The sequence below is a fragment of the Ambystoma mexicanum genome, chromosome 8 (assembly GCF_040938575.1).
Source record: "Ambystoma mexicanum isolate Mex_15411 chromosome 8, UKY_AmexF1_1, whole genome shotgun sequence".
NCBI lineage: Eukaryota > Metazoa > Chordata > Amphibia > Caudata > Ambystomatidae > Ambystoma > Ambystoma mexicanum.
In genome coordinates this window covers 214651288-214662255 of record NC_090929.1, presented here as the reverse complement: position 1 = coordinate 214662255, position 10968 = coordinate 214651288, and positions in this window count along the sequence as shown.

Genomic DNA, 10968 nt, shown 5'->3' with positions numbered 1-10968 from the left:
GTTCCTTTTGTGGGTCTAGCATAACAGATAAGATGGTACACATCGAGCCCTCCTGTGAGCTCTCTTATTGGGGCTACATATTCAGTTCTGTCCCTGTGAAAGGGTTCCCTCTCACTACTGTCACACCCCCTATCCTATGTGTAGATTTCTGTGGCAATATGTTTGCGGTGCATTATGTCATTGTGTTTTGCTGTGTAGGTGCCTGTGTCTGTAGTAGTGCTTGCTCTGGTTGGAATGGCATTCCCTACTGTGTTTGTTGCATTTGTGGTGCTAGTGTTTGATACTGTGTGAGATCCTGGGCATAATATGCTGGTGGCTCTGAACTGTATGGTGGGGAGGATGGCCCCCCTCTTGTGTCTGCCTGCTGCCAGTTCTGTTGCATTCCACCCCTGCCTCAACATTGACATTAAATGTGCCCCAATTCCCTGCATGTCCAACACTGTTGTGGTACTCCGAATCGTGGTTGTCCCCAATTAAATACGCCTCCTATCTGAGCTGTAAAACCAAATCCTCTATCTCTGGGTGCACCCACTCATCCCTGTGGGTAATAGTTATATTCTCCCATCCCTGCAGAATGTCCAGCATTGCCTTCTCCCACGTTTGTCAACATACCCCCTTCCATTGTCAGTTTCGATAATTTCTTTGCTTCTTCTATACTCCTTTACTTGACTTTCTTTATATCTTTCTCTTGTTTCAATCTGCAGTGATGAACAATATTGAACTCTATCTCTGGCCATGGTTTTGCCTGTATGCCTTCAATTTTCTTTAATTGCCTCTGTACTTCTTCGGGTAGTCCCTGACTCAAAATGTGGTAACAGATGGTGATATTTTTTATCCCATGGTTCCTGTGTCTCTAATTCCAACTTCTTTTGAATGTCCCGTATGTATGCTGCGGGGTCTACCTGTGCCCCTATTTTCCATGTCATAATTTCTCCCATGTTTGATGTGTCTGGATACTGTATTCTTAATGCCCTCCAGCCCTCTGCGCTGCAATTATTGAAAGACGCCCCATCATGTGGACAGGGGAAGGCAGACACCACCTGATCCTGACCCTGGGGCTGGCTTCATGAGGGAGGATCACAAGGGAGGACACAGCTTCTGGGGGAATTGCATGGCTTCACTGGACAAGGTGCAGTATCTCCACCTTTTCCATAAGGAAGAGCCTCTAATACCCAAGACCCCTTTCCATGAGGAAGACCCTCTGGTGCACCAGACCCTCTTAGAATACTGTCAGATATGTTTTCTCACTGGTAGGAGAAGTGACCCTCGTCTTCATATTTTTATGGGCAAACACCCAGCCACAACACTGAATTACACTGCTCCAACATAACACCTTTTTCTTCTAAAGGTCCTTTATGTAAAACCAGTAAAAAAAATATTCTAACACAATGTATTTAACAACATCTATGGACCTTAGCTCCCCAAATTCTCCAAGTACTGCAATGAGGAGGATGCACAAGGGGGAACCTTGTATCAATAACTTGAAATACAATGTGCACACTCATTTTTTGGCCAAAGCACCTATCCACAAGACACTTAAATTTGAGAAGCACACTATTAGGAGTGGCAGAGATGCCAGGAACCATGAGGAAGGTCCTGGGCATCTGGTAATGCGGGAGACTAGCGTTCTTTATTCCAAGGCACGAAGGGAAGCAGACGTGCAACAGCACAGCCGTGAGGGAGGCCGGAAGAACTACACCCTCCAGAGTGGAAAAAGGGTGACAGCAGCATGCCCCAGAAGCGTGAACTGATGGGAGATGCTGGAGAAAGCTGGTGAGTTTACCCAAAGTCAGAGGCGACCCCGGGGCATTCCGGCAACTGCACCAACAGCAGATTGTCTATTACAGTTTTGCGAATAGAGTGAAAGGCATTTCTGAATATAAAAGGATAATTGGCAAGCCCCAATGAACTGTGAATACCTGAAATGCAAATGTGGGGACAAGCTTAAAGAAACCTTACACCAAGTTCATACATCAAACTGTCAGCCATATCTACAATATTGCTGACACTGAGAAAGAGTGACGCATATAAGAAGCCCTGGTAAACCAAAGACACCAGGTAAATTAAGCATATGGGAAGCCCTGGCAAACCAAAGACACCAGGTGAGTCAAGGTATGAGAAGTCCTGACAAGCAGGTTAAAAGACAATTGATATATAAGTTCTGGCAGGCAAGTACACCAGGCAGTTGGCATTGCAGAGAGAGTCCTGACGGAAGAGTACACCAAGCAGTGGAAATTGCATAAAGAAACCTGGCAGGTGAGTAAGGCAATTTGCAAGTCCCAGGAAACATTAAAGAAAGGATTGGCATTTGTGTATTGAACTACAGAAAGTTTTGTGTTAAAGAAAGACTGTTAAACACTTGGTTGCCTAAACAGAAGATTTGTGAGTCCAAACCAGACACCAAGGAACTGTTTGTAAAAGTGACTATTCTTCTTATTGTTAAAGAATCCAGGGGAAGGGACCCTCTAGAACCAAAGGCTTCTACTTTGGAGAACATTTTAATGAAGTTATCCTTGTTTCTGATGTGAACACTTTTGGGCCAGTTGAAGATATTTTCCTTACACATTCTATTTTTTGTTTATAGTGTGAGGGTCAGGATAGGACGCTATGTTTTGGACTCAAGGACAGTTTTCCAGTTATTGACATCCGGACAAAGATAGATCCTTAGTTTTGGTTTATAGATAGGGAAACTCCTCTTTTGCATAGGATCAGAAAAGCCTTTTTCCACCCCCTTTTAAATTTAATAAATATCTTTGGTAAAACATGACATATGGTGTCAGAGTGGGATGCTGAACCAGCTGACACAAACTGGGAACCCACTCACAAAAATAATTTTATTTTCTCTCTCCTTCCCCTCTCCCTTTCTCTCTAAATGCAGTTGAATATGCAGTTGAACATCCAACAGTTAGAAGAAGAATATTTTATAATTGATGCTAGCCCTCATTAAACTATCTTCGGCATTAAACAAAAGATCTTGACAAAATGTTTTCCCGTCCATCATCATGAACACCTTTTTCACGGTCATCCCTTGCTAGATACTTTCAAAGTACCAGACTATAACATAAAACCTGATGGTTAAAGCAGAGATAGATCCAGCCCCAAGACCCTCTATTGGTACTACCTCTAGTCTTGGGAGACCCACCTGAGTCTTTGTAGAGTGGGAGGAATCGTTACAATCAATTTCTCCTTTAGGGATAAGGGAGCCTGTAGACGTTGAACCCATAGAGGAGGACCAACCTCCCGAGCTAGAGGAAGAGCTTTTTGCATTTCTAGACCGGCGTACCAAAGATAGAGGTACCCTCCATTTCGAAGAGGGACATTGGTTTTCTGGAAGAGGAAGATCTCGAAAGGAAAACAATTGAGATGGAAACCCTAGATGATCTTTTAGCCCATGTAACTGCCCATAAAATTCAAGCTGAGAACCGATTCCAAGCCAGCCTCGATAAAACTGCTGCCTCTCAGCAGAGACCGATACTACCACATGGGGTCCTGCAACCTATAAAGAAGGTGAGGAATTCAGGAATTATTTCCTCAACTTTGAAACACTGGCCCACCAGTTTGGTTGGGAGGACATACTGAAGACCTGCTATTTAACCACCCTACTAAAAGGAGAGCTCCAAACTCCTACCAGTTATTGAACCCTCTGCGGACCACAACCATTGTTGAAATCAAGCAAGGGTTGTTGAAAAGCATAGGTAAAAGGGAAAACTTTTATAAGCAGAAACTTAGAAGTATTAAAATGTATCCCAATGAAACACCAGTGGAAATTGTGGCTAGAGTACAAAACACCCTGACTCTTTGATTAGGAAAGAAATCGCTACCTGAAGTATTAAAAAAATGTTTCCATAGAGCAATTTGTGAATTCCCTACCTCCCTATTTACAGAAAGCAGTCCTCCAACTGAATAAACCAGGTTTACTACTAGCCATAATGACAGCACAGAATTTAGCAGAAGCTAATCAGCATCTTAAAACATGGGATCTTTTCAGCCCAGGAAAATAACCTGAAAGGCCAGGTTAGGCCTCTAATGCGGAAGACATTTGTCTGATCGAAAAAGGGCACACTGTAAAAATGACACACAAAGCCTTAAAATCTAAACACAGTCAAGGTGCATAGTGAATGCAGCGTATATGTGCTTCTGCAAGTGACATGAGGAATATGTGGAGGGAAAATACCCACGGTGAATGACAAAACGAACAGCAGCCTTTCACTTTTAGTTTTGCCAGATTAAGAAAAAATACTGGAAGTGCAAAATAAGGAAAAAACACTGGTGCAGAAGGGCCTTGCATGTAATTGATAAGGCCAAAGAAAAGCAGGGTTTTTCTAACACTGAAACTCCAATGTTCAGGAGTGTCTGCATTTATCAGCTTTAAAAAAAGATTGGAGACAAATGGTATCTTGCTAGAATAAACATATCAGTAAAAAGGTCATTGAACAATCATAACAAGATGCAAGTTAGTAAAAGGAATAAAGGCTGCATATGGAATACGATTGCAACACTTAAAAAGACTATCTTCTTTCAGATGCAAACATGTTAAAAATAATAGGCGACTTCATGTCTAAAGTAAAATATTGTGACATTCGAAGTACAGAATTCTGGTTAGTGGGGTTGACTTCAACACAGAGGTTCAAAGATACCTTCCCTTCATGACATGTGATGCTCTGCTGTCCAACCAAGCACCATTACTTTGAAGCCAACCAAAAGGGTTTGGCTCTTGCATAACAGGAATATAAGGTGGGCTGTATAAACAAAGGCTGCTATCAAGTGAAGGTGAACTTTGTAAAATACCCCAAATTTGAGGAATTGTGTGGACTATCCCCGCCCTGACTAGGGTCATGGCCTGCTATTAAGAGGGTTGCAGGAGGTCAGAGGCCATCTGGTCACAGAGATACAATCACTGCAGTATCCTTTAGCTCAGCGTTTGACTTCAGAGTGATTGATCAGTTTATGGCAGACTAAATCAACATTGAGCCCAGAGACTAGAGCAGATGCTTGGGATCACATGATTTCAAGCAAACGCAGTAATGAAACTGAGCAAATCTATGTATAAATATATGGATATTGGTTTACATTAGAAATGTCATTTTACTGAGTAACCTTTGAACCATGATACTTACAAGGCATATGTCATTTTAAAGCTGATTTCAACAAGTTGGTGTTGATACAGCTTTCATTCAAATGTGATTTGGGGGATGTTAGTTACAATGTAAAAGGTGATTCAAGCATCCCCGGAAATGTCCTGAAAGTTAGAGAGCTGATGACTTAGTGAAATAGATATCTGGGTCGAAGTTTCACATTCCCAACTATGTTAGTTTTTGCATAAAGGGTGAAAGACCATAGTGCACCCATGCAATCACCTGCCAAAATGAAAGTAAGTCCCACAAATCCAGCATGATCAGGGGAACATTAATATCCATATATTATGGCATCTATTGATATATTATAAAACTTTGCAATGTAAGGAACTTCTGAGTGAAAAAGCTGACAGATAAAAAAATGTAAATGACAGAAGGTGTGTACCTCTTCACATCACTTCCACCATAGTACTCCAAGGGCCTATCGCCAGAGAGGGGTTGAACCTTGGGGGTAGGAGAGAACTGCAGAGGTCCAATGAAAATTCAAGGCTAATAGGTTGACACCTCCTGATCTTAATATTTCGTGGGAGGGACTTTTACAAACATCAAAGAGCTTCAAACATCATAGAGCTTCAAAATATCCTACTGGGTAGGATGTGAAAAGGTGTTAGAAGGAAGGGGATATCGCGGCTCACCTCTCGATGTCCACTTCCATTCCCTGAGGACCCCCCATTCAAGTGATCCTCCCAAACTGGTCCACCCCCAGGAACTGGATCCAATAGCGATGGCTGTGCCCTGGCCACCTGGATGACAGATCCAGGGGGACTAGTCAGGGAGATACTTTTAGGTTTCTCACATACCCTTCCTCCATGCGACGTAGCCGCATCTGCTTCACTGGGGAACCGGGACCTGACATCTACATTCCCTTGGTCTTTACTTTTCCGTTGTTCCACTATGAAGCAGTAGGGTGGCAGGTCTAGAAACCATCGCATCACAGGTGGGTTTGATTCTTTGCGTTGGCTAATCCAAATTAGGGGAAAATGGTCAGTGACTAAAGTAAACTTTCTGCCTAAGTGGTAGAAGCTAAGGTGGATAATGGCCCACTTTATGGCCAGGGCCTCCAATTCCAGCACAGAGTAATTATTTTCATGTGAGAAGAGCTTGTGACTTGTAAACAAGATGGGATGTTCTAATTCGTCACAAACTTAAGATAGGATGGCTACTAACCCGGTAAGGAAGGCATCTGTCTGCAATATAAAGTCTTTGGAGAAGTCTACTACCTTCAGGATTGGGTTCTGTCACAGTTTGCTTTAAGGTGTTATAACATATATCCTCTTCAGACCAATGACATTTCTGGGGGTCAGCATTGAGCTTATCCATTAGCCTAGCTGTTTTGTCTGAAAGATTTGAGATAAACCAATGGTAATATCATATTAAGCCTAGAAAGGCTCTAAGATCCCTTTTAGTCTTCGGTGTAGGTGTATCTAGGACGGCTGTCACGTTCTCATGTTGGTGCTGTACGTTCCCATTCCCTACAAAAAAACCAAGATATTTTATGACTGACTATCCCAATCTGCATTTAGATGGATTAGCAGTTAGGCCAGCCTGTCGGAGGACTCTCATAACAGTATGAAGGTAAAAAAGGTGGTCTTCCCAGGTTTTATTGTAAATGACGATATCGTCAATATAAGCTCCACAGAGATCAGAATAGGCACATACAATTTTATCCATTAGGGATTTGAAAGTGGCTGGTGTGCTGTATATGCCAAAGGGGAGCACTTTGAATTGAAACAGTCCAAAGGGGGTTGAAAATGCTGTCTTTTCTTTATCTGGCCCATATACGGTACATGCAAGTACCCTTTTGTTAAGTCTAGGGTGGATAGAAAGGCGCCTGCTCTGAGTTTATCAATTAGGTTATCGATGCCTGGCATGGGATAGGCATCGAAGTCGGATATGGCATTAACTTGACAGAAGTCTATACAGAACCTCCAGGAACCATCAGCTGTATTGACGAACATGATAGGGGAGGACCATGGGCTCAAAGAGTGCTCAATAATATTAGCTTGCAGCATTTATTTTACTTGCTCGACCACTATCTGTGTACGGGCTTCCGGGAGTCTATACGGTTTTCGATGGACCACATTTCCCTTGGGTGTTCTAACATAGAGATAAGTGCATTTGATTCTTTCTGGTTTGTCTGAAAATACACAGGAGAAGGATATAATTACCTCTTTTATGTCTTCTTGTTTTTGAGTAGACGACTCAGAAGGAATTAGTTCAAAGTTGTCTATATCATCTGGAACCAAACAATATAGTACTTTGGCGTGGGTGGCTGACTGGTTCTCTTTCCAGTCTTTTAAGAGATTCACGTGAGATAAATGGACCTTCTGTTTTCTGTTCAGTTGGACTACTTTATAAGTGCAGGTTCCCATTCATTCTGCATTTAATAGGGCCATGCCACTTAGAAACAAGCTTGTTTTCTGAGGTGGGTAATAGGACCAATACTTTTTGTCCTTTAGAAAACGATCCCAAGCTTACTTTCTTGTCATAGTTAGATTTTTGTTGGCTATGGACTTTTTCCATATGAGTGTTGACTAAATCTAAAACAAGTCTCATATGTTCTCGCATTCGGGTAGCAGTTTGCGAGATGGGATTGGGTACCTCTTCTCATTCTTCCCAGGTTTCCCGCAGCATGACCAGGACATTTCTGGGATCTCTACCATAAAGTAGTTAAACAGAGGAAAATTCGGTAGAGGCCTGAGGCGTTTTCCTCACTACAAATAGTGCCCACAGGATCATTTGGTCCGAGTCTTTTCCATCCTTGTCTACCAATTTTGGCAGGATTAATTTTAGGGTCTTGTTGAATCCTTCTACCAAGCCGTCGGTTTGGGGATGGTAATCAGTAGTTCGTAAGGTGGTAATTTGGAGTAGCTCTTTGACCTCTTCCGTGAGCTTGCTCGTAAAATTTTGACCTTGGTTGGTTAATATTTCCTTGGGAAAGCCAACCCTGGAAAAATACAGTAGAAGGTGTTTAAGGATTTGCTGTGTGGTATCATTTCACATTGGGAATGCTTTGGGGTATCTAGTGGCATAATCAACAATCACAATGACGTGTTTGTTGCCCAATCTGGATGTTTCTAGATGCCCAATAATGTCCATTCCGATTCTTGAAAAAGGGACTTCTATAATTGGTAAAGGAATTAAAGGGGCAGACAATGGGACGTGTGTACTGTTTTTTTTTTTTTAACATATTTCACACGTCTGGATAAAGGTCTTTATATCGGTGTGGATACATGGCCAGTAAAACTTCGCACTGATGTGTGCTTGGGTTTTGTATTCTCCTAAGTGGCATCCGGTAAGGTGGGAATGCGCAATATCCAGTACAACCTGTCGGTGAGTCCTGGGGATCACTAACTGTGCTTTTATGAACCCTTCTGTTGATGTTTCCTTTCTGAACAACAATCCCTGCTTTAAGATTAAAAAGGGTCTCTCTTTTGCTATGCCTTCTCCTTCTGGAATGAACTTCAGAAAGGCTTCAGCGAGAGTGGGGTCATTTTAGTGGGTGAAAGCACGACCAGGATAGATGGTGGGCTCCTATCCCTTTGTTTCTTTGATGTTAGAAGGTTTATCAGCTTCCCCAAAGCCCAATGCACCTTATTCTGTTTTGTCTGGTTTGCTTTCTTTAAACTGAGGGAATAGCGCCCCTTCCAGAATTCCTTGAGCAATTTGATTCCCACAATGTACTTCAAATGGGATTTTGCCATGATTCTGTAAGAGAACCTTTAGATCCCCTCAGAAGCCGAGGGCGAGGAGGCCTGCTAAAATGTCTAGCCCGAACTTCCATGCTAGGCCAGATTTTGGGGCTAACCTGATGTAACACCCTGGAGGGGTTATCAAAACCAAATCTGTAGGAATCATTCCTCTTTTCGCAGGGGGAATGACAGCTTCCCTACTGCTACAAATATCAAAACCTGTTGATTCTTTTGTAGCCACAGAAGGGTTAGAAGCTCAATGACTAAGTCTTTGAAATTGTAGGGTTCCCCAATTTGTTTCAATTGAGTCACATCCCACTCTGACACCATATGTAAGGAACTCATGGTGGCAACAGTAAAGAGAGACACAAGTGATCACAATTCAAGGGTGTTTATTGAACTTTATAATAGGTGAAATAAATGCCTAATCTAAACCTAAATCTAAGATGGGAACAAGCTAAGATCATCAAATAATAATAAGGCAGTTCTAATGGCATCTTGTCAAATAAAAAGGGCCTATACGAAAAAACCTATTGTCAATCCTTACCACTAAGTTACAAAAAGAATGTGGGATAATGTTCACCAGAAAAGAAATACATGTTCAAGAAATGATAAGTCAGGATAGTATGGCTGGGTCTCCCTTCCACACATTTAGCACGGGACAAGGCAGGACTTCAGAGCACAGCACACTCATGGACCGCTCCAGCACAAGGTTCACAATTCCAGTTCAACGATATCAGAACCTTCAAGGGCCAAGTCTCTTCTTTGCAAAGTCTCTTGCCCCAGAAGGCCTGATGTATCAAAACAGCAAACGAAAAGTTCCTTCTGTAATCTTGCACCTTGGGTGATTGCTCTACGCCTCTTGGATCTCCCTCTGCCGGGCTCAGATCCTTCTTGCAACTTGGGCCCCCCTCCATCGGGTTCACTACAGCCTTTCAAATGCAACTTGCAACTTCCCACTGTGGACAACCCTTGGCCAGGTTAATTCATGTCTATACAGTGTTCACAGGGGTATTACTCTTCACCCCAACTCACAGGCATCCCCCAAACTGGGTTCATGTTTGCCAAATATATAGTTCACTTTACATTTTCATGATGCAGGATTCACGTCCCTTAGCTTTCTCTTGTCAATGGGTCAGAGACTTTCGAGTGTAGAAGGGATTTGGATGTGACCCTTGTAGGACAACTCCGACACCTCACACCGCCCTTTCCTAGAGACGTCTGGTACTTGTTTCAATGAAAAAGGGGCTAACGAGAGTCCTTCGAATGAGCACTCTTGCAGCACCTGACCACTCTGCAGCTGGCCCTTCTCAGGCTTTCCCAAAAGTTCAAATACACACAAGTTATCTTTTCATACATGTTTGCGTTCATCTAATGTTGTCGCTTGCAACCTTGGGCTTAATACAATTCAGTTTGCTATCAGCTTCCTCTGACTCACCGATGGTATTGGGTCTGTTGGCTTGGCTTACTTCTGGAGTCAAGGACGGTACCACGGTAGCCAGCGTGCCTCCCCTCTTGTGTTATCAATGCGGGAGGCCCCGTGCACCATTGACATCAGTCACTCCCTTTGTCAGCTGTACTTCCCAGTCTTGTAATTCCTTTTTTGGAGGCTTTGCAGGTCTGAGTTGAAAAGGGCAAGGGCAGTTCCCCCTTTGTCGTCCTTCCAGGTCTCTCCACCTTTCTCCTCCATTTGAACTGCCTGTTTGGCGTAGCTGTTTCCTCGTGTGTTTGGCCTTGCTCGTAGTGTTCTCCCGTGCTCTGCCTTTCATCTCTGTGGGGAAGGTAAAGGGCTGTGAGGTGTGTGTGATTATTGATTAAACCCAGAAATTCAGCCCACTCTAAACAGATGTGAATAGAAGCTAACCTCGAATAAGATGGTTGATGCACAGTCATTGTTGAAAACAATAGCCCAGATTTGAAAAAGGCTCAGGAGAGCCGAAACACGTGTTATCAATTAATGGGCACCACAAGGCAATAAAATAACAATCATATAATTTGGCGCAGAGTCCTGGATTTCCTTTCTTTTCATTATTGTTTATGACAGGTTTTTGGCTTACCGTCAATCCGGTGACTTGCGACACTACGTAAAAAATCATTGGAAAAAAAAAAGGGGTCTGTTGTCCCTATTCCCCTTGATCTGC